Genomic DNA, 12458 nt, shown 5'->3' on the forward strand with positions numbered 1-12458 from the left:
TGGGGAGAGAGAGGTACACTTACCCAGGTACGCTACACTTGCCAAACTGTTTGTTGTCGAACACAAAGCTATCAGGGCCGTGGAAACCTTGCCTCCATCTCCTCAGGCGGAGGGTAATGGCTCCCAGAAACAAAAGGAGGACTGGTGCCAGAAACTCCATGTGGGTGCTGACTCCACCCCCCTGCACCAAAAACAAGGAGTCTACCGGGTGGTCCAGGAGTACGAGAGAATTTTTAGTAAGCACCCGCTAGACTTCGGCAGAGTAAAAGGGATAGAACACCACATCCCCACAAGGAGCCACCCACCAATAAAAGAGAGACACAGGCCTGTACCCCCTGCACATTATCAGAACGCCAAGGGTATGCTGCGGGAAATGAAAGAAGCTGGGGTCATTAGAGATAGCTGTAGCCCCTGGGCAGCCCCCCTGGTTCTGGTAAAAAAGAAAGACGGCACCATGAGAATGTGCGTGGACTATAGACAAATCAACCGTATCACCCACAAAGACGCATATCCGCTGCCTAGAATAGAGGAGTCTTTAGCCGCACTAAAATCAGCTAACTTCTTTTCTACTTTGGACCTTACTAGCGGGTACTGGCAGGTTCCTGTGGCAGAGGCTGACAAGGAGAAGACCGCCTTCACCACCCCGATGGGACTGAGTGAGTTCAACTGTATGCCCTTCGGGCTCTGCAACGCACCAGGGACCTTCCAGCGGCTGATGGAATGCTGTCTAGGGCACCGAAACTTCGAGACGGTCCTCCTTTACCTGGACGATGTGATCGTCTATTCGAAAACCTACGAGGACCATCTAAAGCACCTGGCCGAGGTGTTCGAAGCCCTGGCAGGCTATGGCCTGAAGGTGAAACCATTGAAGTGTCACCTGCTGAAACCGAAGGTCCAGTACCTAGGGCACGTGGTAAGTGCGGAAGGAGTAGCCCCCGACCCTGACAAGGTCACGGCAATCAAGAGCTGGCCAAGTTCCTCGGGTTGGTAGGCTACTACCGAAGGTTCATCCCCGGGTTCACTAAGATGGCAGCTCCTATGCAGGACCTCCTGATTGGACAGTCTAAGTCCCAAAGTCAAAGGCCACCCTTCAAGTGGGATAAACCGGAAGAGGAGTCCTTCCGTCAGTTGAAGATGGCCCTCACGGGGGATGAGATCCTGGCCTACCCTGACTATGGCCAGCCTTTTATTCTCCACACAGACGCCAGCAATGTGGGACTGGGAGCCGTACTGTCCCAAAACCAACAGGGCAGAGAAAGGGTGATCGCATACGCCAGCCGGAAGCTAAGACCCACCGAGAGGAACCCGGAGAATTACAGCTCCTTCAAGCTAGAATTCTTGGCGGTGGTGTGGGCCGTGATGGAACGCTTCAAGCATTACCTGGCCTCCGCAAAGTTCACGGTGTACACGGACAACAACCCGTTAACACACCTAGACAATGCAAGACTTGGTGCCCTGGAACAGCGGTGGATGGCCCGTCTCTCCAATTATGACTTCGTGATCAAGTACCGGGCAGGCAAAACCAATGCCAACGCTGACGCCCTATCGAGAATGCCTCACTTACCTGAAGGTGACGAAGACCCAGAAGAGCTGGAGGAGGTAGAACTCCCCGCGTTTCACCGGTATGGAGCCGCTCAATACTCCCACCGCGTGAAGGAGGAGGATCTAACAACCGTGATGATCAATCCCCTACCTCACCATAGCTGGGCCGAGACCCAAGATAGTGACCCTGCAGTCCGCCTGGTGAAAGATCTGCTGACCCGGGAAGATGCCCGCTTAGATCCGGACGCCCCTGAGGAAGCTAAGCAGCTATGGAAAGAGAAGAGCAAGCTGTTCCTCTACGAAGGCAAGTTGTGCAGATGGATTGTCAACCACCGGACGCACGAGCTGACCTGGCAAGTCGTGGTCCCAAGGCGGGATGCAGCTATGGTCCTAGGGGCTTACAATGACAGAGCGGGGCACTTCGGTTGGAAGAAACTGGAGTTCCTGCTAAGAGGAAGGTTCTTTTGGGTCGGCATGAGAGGAGCTGTAGAAAAATGGTGCAGAGACTGTGGCCCTTGTCACCTAAGGAGGAAGGACCGCACCAGTCAGAAGACACCCTTGAGGCCCATCATCACCACGCAGCCTCTTGAGCTGGTAGCTCTGGACCACGTTAAATTGGCTCCAAGCCGGTCAGGATACATCTATGCCCTGACAATCGTGGACCACTATTCCCGTTTTCTAGTGGTGGTCCCGGTAAAGGACTTGACAGCCCAAACAGCGGCCAGAGTCTTCCAGCAATACTTCTGCCATCCACACGGGTATCCGGAACAGGTCCTGACAGACCAGGGTCCAGCGTTTGAAGCTGAAATCTTCCAGGAGTTCTGCAACCTCTATGGCTGTAAGAAGATTCGGACAACGCCTTACCATCCACAAACCAACGGGATGTGTGAGAAGATGAACAATATAGTCATCGATCTCCTGAAGACGTTGCCCCTGGAGGAACGCAGCCTGTGGCCAGAAAAACTGCCGGACCTGATAGACTTATACAATCATATCATGGTAAACGCTACCAACTGCACCCCGGCTTACCTGATGCGAGCCAGACCAGGTAAGCTGCCCGTAGACCTGGAGATGGGAGTCCTAACACCTGAGGACACCTCCCCGGATGCAGACTGGGATACGGAAAGGCAACTGCAGTACAAGAAGGTACAGGAGAGTGTGGAGAAGAGCCTGGCCCAGGTGAGAGAGAGGCAAGAAAAACTCTTCAACCAACACGCCCCTGCTGGTCCCCTAGAACCTGGTGAGCAAGTCCTGAAGCGGAAGAGAAGGCTACATAAGTTGGACGACCAGTGGGAAAGGGAACCCTACACCGTACTGCAGTCTGATCACGACAAACTGAAGGTGTGCATGATCACCAAGGACGGAGGAGAAACCACTAGCACCGTCTCCAGAGACCACCTCAAAAGATGCCCCGAGCAACTCCGTAGTGCAGAAGAGGATCAGAGTGACCTTGAACCCGCAGAGGACAAGGAAGAAATGATCAGCATCGTTCTCAGAGAGTTCCCTCAGTCCTGGACTCGCATAAATGATGCCATAGTGGTACCCGTCCTGCATTTCCTGCAACCGGCACAGCAACAACCAACACCAGAGCCGGAAGGTGAAGAGGAGCAAGCGGTTCCAGAGGCAGAAGAGCCTGTACCAGCAGCCCAGGAGAGTCAACCCTCTGCTGACAGTGAGCCTGCCATGCCTGCGGTAAGCCAAAGGACCCGCAGACAGCTGCCTGCCCTACCTGTACACCCAGCTGGTAGCTGTACCCCTAACGCTAGTGGGGAAAGCCGAGTCGGTCCACCACCAGACAGTGGGTTAAGGAGATCAACCAGGAGCACAAAGGGGCAGATACCCGCTCGCTGGAAAATATAGAGTGCACTAAAATTGTAAATAACCCTGTTGCCAAATGTTGAAATGTTTGCCAAGTTACATGCATGTTTGGTAATTCTGTGTTTCAGTTTCTTGCAGCTACCGTAAGGACTCAAAGGTTATGGACTTTTTATAACCGGGGCCTTGTATGGACTGCGTTCGGAGCCTAACCAAGGAATGAACTAAAGACTGTAAAGGACTTGGGGTAGGACAGACCCCCACCTGGTTAAGGCTCCCGTTGTTTTGGTGATATGGACACCCGGTCACAGACCACACTGTGACCTTAAGAACTCAAGCTGTGCGTCGTCTGTCTGTTAATGTTTTATGGTTATGCATATTGTCATTGTTTCTTGTTTAGTCCCGGAGTACTAAGTTTTACTAGGGGGGAATGTGTCACCCTGGCCTGGATGCCACAAAATCTAATAAAGCTGTGTCTGAGAGCAAGGGGGGAGGTTCTCTAGTCAGGGGAACATTAGCATGCAGTACCTCCTGTCTCAGGCCAGTAGGGGGAGCAGGCTGCCCCTATAAAAGCTGGTGCTGGGGCAGGGTTAGAGAGAACTGGATGACCTGTCTCAGTACTGAGACGTGTCCCGGAGCAGAGCAGGGACAGAAATTTGTATTGCACCTAAGAGTAAGTGTGGCAGGAGGAGAGCCACAAGCCAGAGACAAGAGGCGAAGTGAGCCTGTCTTGGCAGATAAAGGACTGCAACCTGTTGTCTGTGTGCTCCTTCGCGCCTACAGCACTACCGGTACTGGGACTCTCACCACCATCACTCCCACCATCCATTATACTGCCCTGGGGCCGCACTCTTCCCGTGGGGAGTCACACTACCCTAGCTGCACACCTCATCAGCCCCAGCAGTCTGCATGCAGCGGCGGTTCCTAATAACCGCAATCCACGGGTGGCGTAGTCGGACATAATCATCAGCGCATAACGGACTACCACTGGCCTGATCACCCTGAGCCACGGAACCGGGTTGCCACTACTACTCCCACCGTTTCCCTATTGCCCGGATTCGAGTGCCCCACGGCCCAGGGGGCGAGTCATAAGTCATTACGGATGTTCCTTAACATTTTTCCCATGAAAATCCATTTTGGTTTCGTTTTTGTATGTTTTATTGAGAGTCCGTAAAAGTGGCGTAATACTCTGACAACATTGTTCACAGCAGTGACCTGGGAGTCAGAGATGCTTCCAAGGGTCTACCCCATGCTGTTCCCATTTCATTTGAGCACTTTTCCCATCGATTTGGGCAGTTTTTAGGCCCCCTGCAAACCTCCGGGGGAACCGCCTGAAAAATGCTCAAGTTTCCCATAGACTTACATTGGGCTCGTTGCTCGGGTCAAGCACTCGAGCATTCCAATTTGTTCAACTCGAGCAACAAGTACCCGAGCATTTTAGTGCTCCCTCATCACTAATGGATAGTAAAAGTTAGCTTGGGGACACATAAATTGAGATCATTGAAGAATTACATCAAAGTGGACTCATTCCCTCTCCAAACTAGAAAAATATTTTCGATGTATCTTTTCCAGTACATTGAACATTGTAAGAACAACGGATAAGTGTATACAAATATTTCCTAAAAGAGTCCCATAGCAATATTGGCTTAAGGGAGCGCCATATTGGTTCCAGTTTTTTGGACATAAAATTGGTCTGCGAAAATTCTTTGTGAGAATTATTGTCAATAAAGAGATACAAAAATCTTTTTGTGGTTTTGAAAAAAGAGTGTGTTTGTCCAAGAATTTTCAGCTTCTATGCCCATGTCATGGTCAATACAGGTATATAAACTATTTACGTCCATAGTTGCCAAGATGGAATTCTGCGGAATGGGACCCAGAGTACATAAAGTGGTCAAAAAGCTGAGAGTATCTTTAAGAAAAGATGGAATTTTAGGCAAGAGTGGTGTCAACATTTTTTCAATAGTCATAGGTAGAGGTGAAAATATGGAATTAGTTGATGCCACATCGGACGACCAGGGGATCTAGTGAGATTTATGTGGATTTTTTGGGAGTGTATAAAAGACTGGTGTGATCTGATGTGTATTAACAAGGAACTCGCTTAATTTGGAATCGATCACTCCTCGTCCCTTATAAAAGTCCACTATGAGATGTATCTGACGTGCTATCGCAAAAGTAGTGTCATTGTCAACCAGGAGATAGGTGGCTCTATCATTTATCTGTGTCAAAATTTCGGTTTTGTAATACATTTTATCCATAACAACAATGGAGCCGCCTTTGTCTGCCGGGTTTATGACAATGCGTGAATTAGACTTCAGGTCATGGAGGGCCTTCTTTTCAGACTGGGTATTATTACGATGAATTGGAAAAAGACCACAATTGATTTCCCACAGTTTATTAGAGGTGTCTTTATTAACAAGGGATATATACTGTATGTCTCAATAGGATGATAAACCCGAGAGGGATTAAATATGCTCAGTATATATAGATTTAGTTCTTTAAGTTTAAATTGATTCGGCATATCAGCACAGTGTTGTAGTGCCGGTGTTGTCAGAAAGAGGCAACTGTTTGTCCAAAAAATGGACCTTCATTCTGAGGGCCCTAAAAAATGTTATAGTTCCTAATCAAGTACAAATTTATTAAACAATGGCATAGGTAGACGGAAAGACCCTTGTGAAGAATGGTTAATTCTGATGGGAAAAGACAGTAGAATGATATTTTATAGATGATTTGACAGTCCCTACCCGTGAACATGTTGAAATGCATGTATCCTTGATGGTAGTGGTATGCATGAGTTGTACATACCCCCGGCCAATAGGCGCGGCCTTGCTTCATTCACTTGTTTTGAGCCGAGGCAGCGCCCCTGACCAGTGACACGGCCGTCTAGTGGTCACGGCTGACTAGAGGGCGTGGCCTCGCTTAATACAATAACAAAAGGAACTAACTGCGTTCACCAATCGTTTATATAGGCCATTACAGATAGTGTATGGCTTCCCGGATATGGTTTATAGAGCAAGAGGAACAAAGCTGTTAAATTTTATATATTTAAGCCAAAAAGTAGGCAGTGATTATAAAAATATATAAAGATGTTACAAAATGGGAAAAAAAATACAGTATGTACAATGCATAAAATTAAAAGGAATAACAAAAGAAAGTACTTAACCTGTGTCACAAAAATGTCATAGATCATAATGGGCGTAGCACTCCTTTAGGGAAATGGTATAAAACCACAGCGCACTGCATCTTCCAGGACTGACAATGACAAAATCTCAAACATCTGATTTTATTAGTTAAAAACCACACCCACCTACTTTTCCTTGGTGAGATCATATTTTTCTGGACATAGGATGTGGCTAGGGTCCCAAAAGTTAAGAGATCTCCAACTTTCAGGATATCTTTGCTCATGGGGGTCCCAGGTGGGAGATATTAATGTCACTCTTCCTATTATGATTTTAGCTTTACATAGATAGGAAACATAGCATATATCATGCTAACCATCTGTCAGATTTTAATTTGGGACCGATGCAGTGACCGCCCAGTAATGAATGTCAATGCTGTTACGGGTCCGGGTGGTGGAACCTCTGTGCTGTGGTGTAAGGAGGGACCCAGAGGGGCGTGAATAAGTATCAACCCGGACCGACCCTGGTCGTACGGTGGCTAACGACTCCGTGACCAGGGCGGGACCGAGCAGAGGGACCAGGTGCTACTCTGGGGACGACCTTGTAAGAGAGCAGGTGACTCCCACGGGTCAGAAGGCAGGGACTGACCGGTATAGCAGATGATGCATCAGGCAGGCTGATGAGTGGTACTGTAGGATGGACGGGTAGGCACGGCAGGTGACAGGCGGGAGCCTCCGGGTAGGCTCTCTGGTGGTCACGGCAAGTGACAGGCAGAAGTCTCTAGATGGACAGTCTGGTAACAGGCAGGTAACAGGCGAGCGCTCCCAGGTGAGCGGGCTGACAGACACGGCAGGTAACAGGTGAGCGCTCCCAGGTGAGCGGACATGGCAGGTAACAGGCAGGTGCTCCCAGGTGAGCTGGCTGACAGACAAGGCAGGTAACAGGCAGGTAACAGGTGAGCGCTCCCAGGTGAGCGGGCTGACGGACACGGCAGGAAACAGGTGGGTGCTCCCAGGTGAGCGGGCTGACAGACAAGGCAGGTAACTGGCAGGTAACAGGTGAGAGCTCCAGGTGAGCGGGCTGGCAGACTCGGCAGGTAACAGGCAGATAACAGGCTGGCAGGCAGGATGCGGAGTCAGGCTAGCAGCGGAACCTGAGGGCTGAAGCAGAGATAAGTAACTGTGCAACAACTTTGCTCGGGCACCTCCATTTTGGAGGAGGTGCCCTATATATGGAAGGACCCTTAGCTATTGGCCGGGGACTCCTTAGGACGGCGCGCAGTCAGAGAAGGAGAGCGGGAAGTGCGGGGAGAGAGGAGGTGAGAGGGACGGCGTCTCTGCCTGGGAGGAAGCAGAGACGCCGATGCTACAGTACCCCCCCCTTTACGCCCCCTCTTTTTTAGGCCAGAAAGGAATTTTTCAAGGAGAAGCGGGGCATGAATGTTCTCCCTGCGTTCCCAAGTTCTCTCCTCTGGGCCAAACCCCTTCCAATCCACAAAAAAAAGTGTCTTTCCTCTTACCCTCTTAGTGGCCAGAATGTTCTCTACCTCAAAAATATCTTCAGTGGAAACCGAAGCAGGAGGAGTACCTGGATTATTGGAAAAAAAGTTAAAGACAACTGGTTTGAGGAGAGATACATGGAAGGAGTTGGGAATAAGTAAGGTGGCCGGGAGTTTTAACTTGTAGGCCACTGGATTGATCTGTTTGAGAATTTCGAATGGACCAATGAACCGAGGGCCCAACTTATAGGAGGGTATTTTGAGTCGGACATGTTTGGAAGAGAGCCAGACTTTATCTCCCAGGTGGAATTGAGGCGGATCCAGACGTCTCTTGTCAGCATGTTTCTTCATCCGCTCGGAAGACTGAAGAAGTGCGGACCTGGTATTCTCCCAAATGGTGCAGAATTCTCTGACAAGAGCCTCCGCGGCAGGGTTGTCCACCGAGGCGGAGAAGGGAAACGGAATTCGAGGAAGTTGACCGTAGACCACGAAGAACGGGGATTTCTAAGTGGATTCGCTCTCATGGTTGTTGTAGGAGAACTCGGCCCATGGTAGGAGCTCCACCCAGTCAGTATGGTGAGCGTTAACAAAGTGCCACAGGTAGCTGGTAAGGATTTGGTTGATTCGCTCCACTTGGCCATTGGACTGTGGATGGTAGGGGGAGGAGAAATCCAGGGTGACATCCAGTAACTTACAGGTAGCTCTCCAGAAACGTGAGGTGAACTGAACCCCTCGATCTGACACAATGTGGAGAGGTAGACCATGGAGACGGAAGATATGATGGAAGAAATCCTTGGCCAACTGAGATGCAGACGGGAGACCAGGCAGAGGGATGAAGTGGGCCATTTTAGAGAAGCGGTCGGCGACCATCCAAATGACTGTACAACCGGCAGAAGCTGGGAGATTGGTAATAAAGTCCATGGCAATGTGCTGCCACGGGCAGCAGGTACAGGAAGAGGCAGGAGGCGACTGGCTGGAAGATGTCTGGGAACTTTGTTGCGGGCACAGGATGAACAGGCCGAGATGAAGTCTACCACATCCTTGCGCAGGGTAGGTCACCAGTAATGCCGGGTAATGAGCAGGAAGATCTTCTTTTGGCCAGCATGGCCAGCTAGTTTAGTAGAATGACCCCAGTGAAGCACCTTCTCACGATCTGGTACTGCTACAAACGTCTTACCGGGCGGAAGATGAGTAAGATCCAAGGGGACTACATGCATCACTTTGGAGGGGTCGATGATGTGCATAGGCTCCTCCTCTTGATCAGAGGACAGGAAGGATCGGGACAAGGCGTCGGTTTTGACATTCTTGTCCGCCAGGCGGAAATGTAGGACGAAGTCGAAGCGGGCGAAGAACAAAGACCACTGGGCCTGACGAGGATTTAGTCTTTGGGCATTTTGGAGATATGCCAGATTTTTGTGATCTGTATAGATGATCATCGAGTATAGGGCCCCTTCCAGCAGATAGCTCCACTCCTCCAGCGCCAATTTAACGGCTAAGAGTTCTCGGTCTCCTATGGAGTAGTTGCGTTCAGACGAGGAGAAGAGTTTGGAGAAGAAGCCGCAGGTTACCATTCTCCCGGATGAAGACTTTTGGGTGAGCACCGCTCCGGCTCCGGAGGAGGAAGCATCAATCTCCAGGTAGAACTGTTTGTTGCTATCCGGATGGTGCAGCACAGGGGCAGAGGAGAAGGCTTCCTTTAAGGAAAGGAAGGCATCCTCAGCTTCGGCGACCATACCTTGGGATTTGCTCCCTTACGGGTGAGCGCAGATATGGGAGCTGTCCGGGAAGAGAAGTGCGGGATGAAGAGACGATAGTAATTGGCGAAGCCCAGGAATTGCTGAATCGCCTTCAACCCCTCCGGACGGGGCCACTTTAGGACAGTTTCTCGGGATCCATTCGCAAGCCTGTCTGGGAGATAACATAGCCCAGGAATGGAAGAGAGGTCTGCTCGAAGAGGCACTTCTCGTATTTTGCATAGAGGTGGTTCTACCCGAGCCTAAGGAGGACTTGACGAACATCCCTCCGGTTTGTGGGAAGATCCGGAGAGAAGACCAAGATATCATCCAGGTACACCACCACGCAGGAGTAAAGAAGATCACGGAAGATGTTGTTGACCAATTCTTGGAAGACGGCGGGAGCATTGCAGAGGCCGAAGGGCATCACACGGTATTCGTAGTGACTGTCCCGGGTATTGAATGCCGTCTTCCACTCGTCTCCTTGACGGATCGGGACCAGGTTATACGCCCCACGTAGATCCAGCTTGGAAAAGATCCTAGCACCCTTAAGGCGGTCAAACAACTCGGAGATGAGCGGCAGGGAGTATTTATTTTTGACCGTGATCTGATTGAGTCCTCTATAGTCTATACAGGGACGTAGCGAGCCATCCTTTATTTTGACAAAGAAGAATCCGGATCGGGCCAGGGAGGTAAATTTGCGGATGAATCCCCTAGCCAGATTCTCCTCGATGTACTGCGACATGGCCCGGGTTTCGGCCGATGACAACGGGTAAATACGCCCACGGGGCGGAGTGGCTCCTGGTACCAGGTCGATCGGGCAATCATATGGCCTTTGAGGTGGCAATGTCTCTGCTTCCTTTTTATCGAAGACATCTGCATAGGACCAGAAAGGTGCCGGTAAACCGGGGAGATTAGCCGGGATGAGTGGAGGGCGAACCGGGCGGACAGGGACCAGGCAGGTCCCATGGCACTCCTGCCCCCAATGGAGAACCTCGCAGGATTGCCAATTCAGCACGGGTTCATGTCTCTGCAGCCAGGGTAGACCCAGCAATAGGGAATGAGAGAGACCGGGAAGTACATGGAAGGAAATCCTCTCAAAGTGCAACATTCCCACCTACAAGGTTATAGGCTCAGTGACGAGCAGGATGGATGCCAGAAGAAGTCCTCCATCCACGGCGGCGACAGCCAAAGGTTCAGCCAGAGGTTTGGTGGGGATGTGATACCTCTCTACCAGGGACTGGGAGATGAGGTCCCCAGCAGCTCCGGAATCTAGGTGTGCAAGTTCAAAATAGCGGTTCTCTCCCCAGGAGATAGAGACAGACAAAGTCAGGGAAGGAGAGGATTTATTTTTGCCTAGGATGACCTCTCCGAGCGGTCCTAGACACTGGCGTTTCCCGGCCTCACCGGGCAGGAACGGATGAAATGCTCCTTACTGCCACAGTAGAAACAGCTAGCCTCGGCTCGGCGAGACTCTTGGCGAGATTCGACCATCTTGGTCTGGTCGACCTGCATAGGTTCGGGCGAGCGTGCCCGGGAAGTGGCTGATTGAGAGACAGGTCTCTGGAAGGTAGGAGCCAGACGAGAAAATCTTCGCTCCCGGGTAGTCTCTTTAGCACGCTCCAGGAAACATATCAATCCGGGTAGCTAGCGACACCAGGACATCCAGGGTGGTAGGTATGTCCCGTCCGGCTAACTCGTCCTTAATCCGACCGGAAAGGCCCTCCCAGAAAATGGACACAAGGGCCTCATTGTCCCAGGCGAGCTCAGAAACGAGGGTACGGAACCGTATGGCATATTGGGACACGGTGTGACTCCCTTGGCGGATACAAAGCAGAGAGGAGGCTGAAGAGGTTTTTCGTCCAGGTTCTTCAAAGACTTTCCGGAAAGCAGCGAGGAAAGACGGAAGATCAGACACCAGGGGATCCCCTCTCTCCCACAGGGGATTCAGCCATACCAGTGCTTCTCCAGAGAGGTGGGACATGATGAAGGCCACCTTGGCACGATCGGAGGGAAACTGGTGTGCCAAAAGTTCAAAGTGCAGGATGCACTGATTTATGAAACGCCGAGCTAGCGCGGGATCGCCTCCGAAACGAGGAGGTGCAGAAAGCCGGGCACCAGAGCTGGATGCCATGGCACTGGTGGGCAGCGGCACTGCCTGAGCGGAAGTCGTGCGAGTCGTGGCAGACGTAGGTGGAACATTCAGTGTGTCCAGGCAGGAGTTGACACTCCGCAGGTAGTTTAGGATGGTTTCCTGTTGGGATCTCTGACGGGAAACCTCCTGGAATAGGTCAGAGAGCGAGGGAGCTTGGGCGCCACCGGGTTCCATGGCCCGAGCAAACTGTTATGGGTCCGGGTGGTGGAACCTCTGTGCTGTGGTGCAAGGAGGGACCCAGAGGGGCGTGACTAAGTATCAATCCGGACCGACCCTGGTCGTACGGCGGCTAACGACTCCGTGACCAGGGAGGGACCGAGCAGAGGGACCAGGTGCTACTCTGGGGACGACCTTGTAAGTAGAGATGAGCGGTGTTCGAATCGAATTGTTCGCCAATCTCAAATTCTAGCTGTTTTGGGCGGTGTTCGAGCCGTTCGGCGAACACGAACGATTTGAAAAAAATTCGGCTGTTCGAGGTTATGTTCGATAACTGTTCGTGCACCAAAATCATAACTGGATTTTTTCTCAGTAATGCTGAAAATTAATGTTAATACGCAGTTCGAGTGAGCAGCGGGGTGGGGGGAGGGGCAGGGGATGGA

Source organism: Phyllobates terribilis, unplaced genomic scaffold, assembly GCF_046119375.1.
Source record: "Phyllobates terribilis strain yellow unplaced genomic scaffold, ASM4611937v1 Scaffold_3__8_contigs__length_932513732, whole genome shotgun sequence".
Classification (NCBI taxonomy): Eukaryota; Metazoa; Chordata; class Amphibia; order Anura; family Dendrobatidae; genus Phyllobates; species Phyllobates terribilis.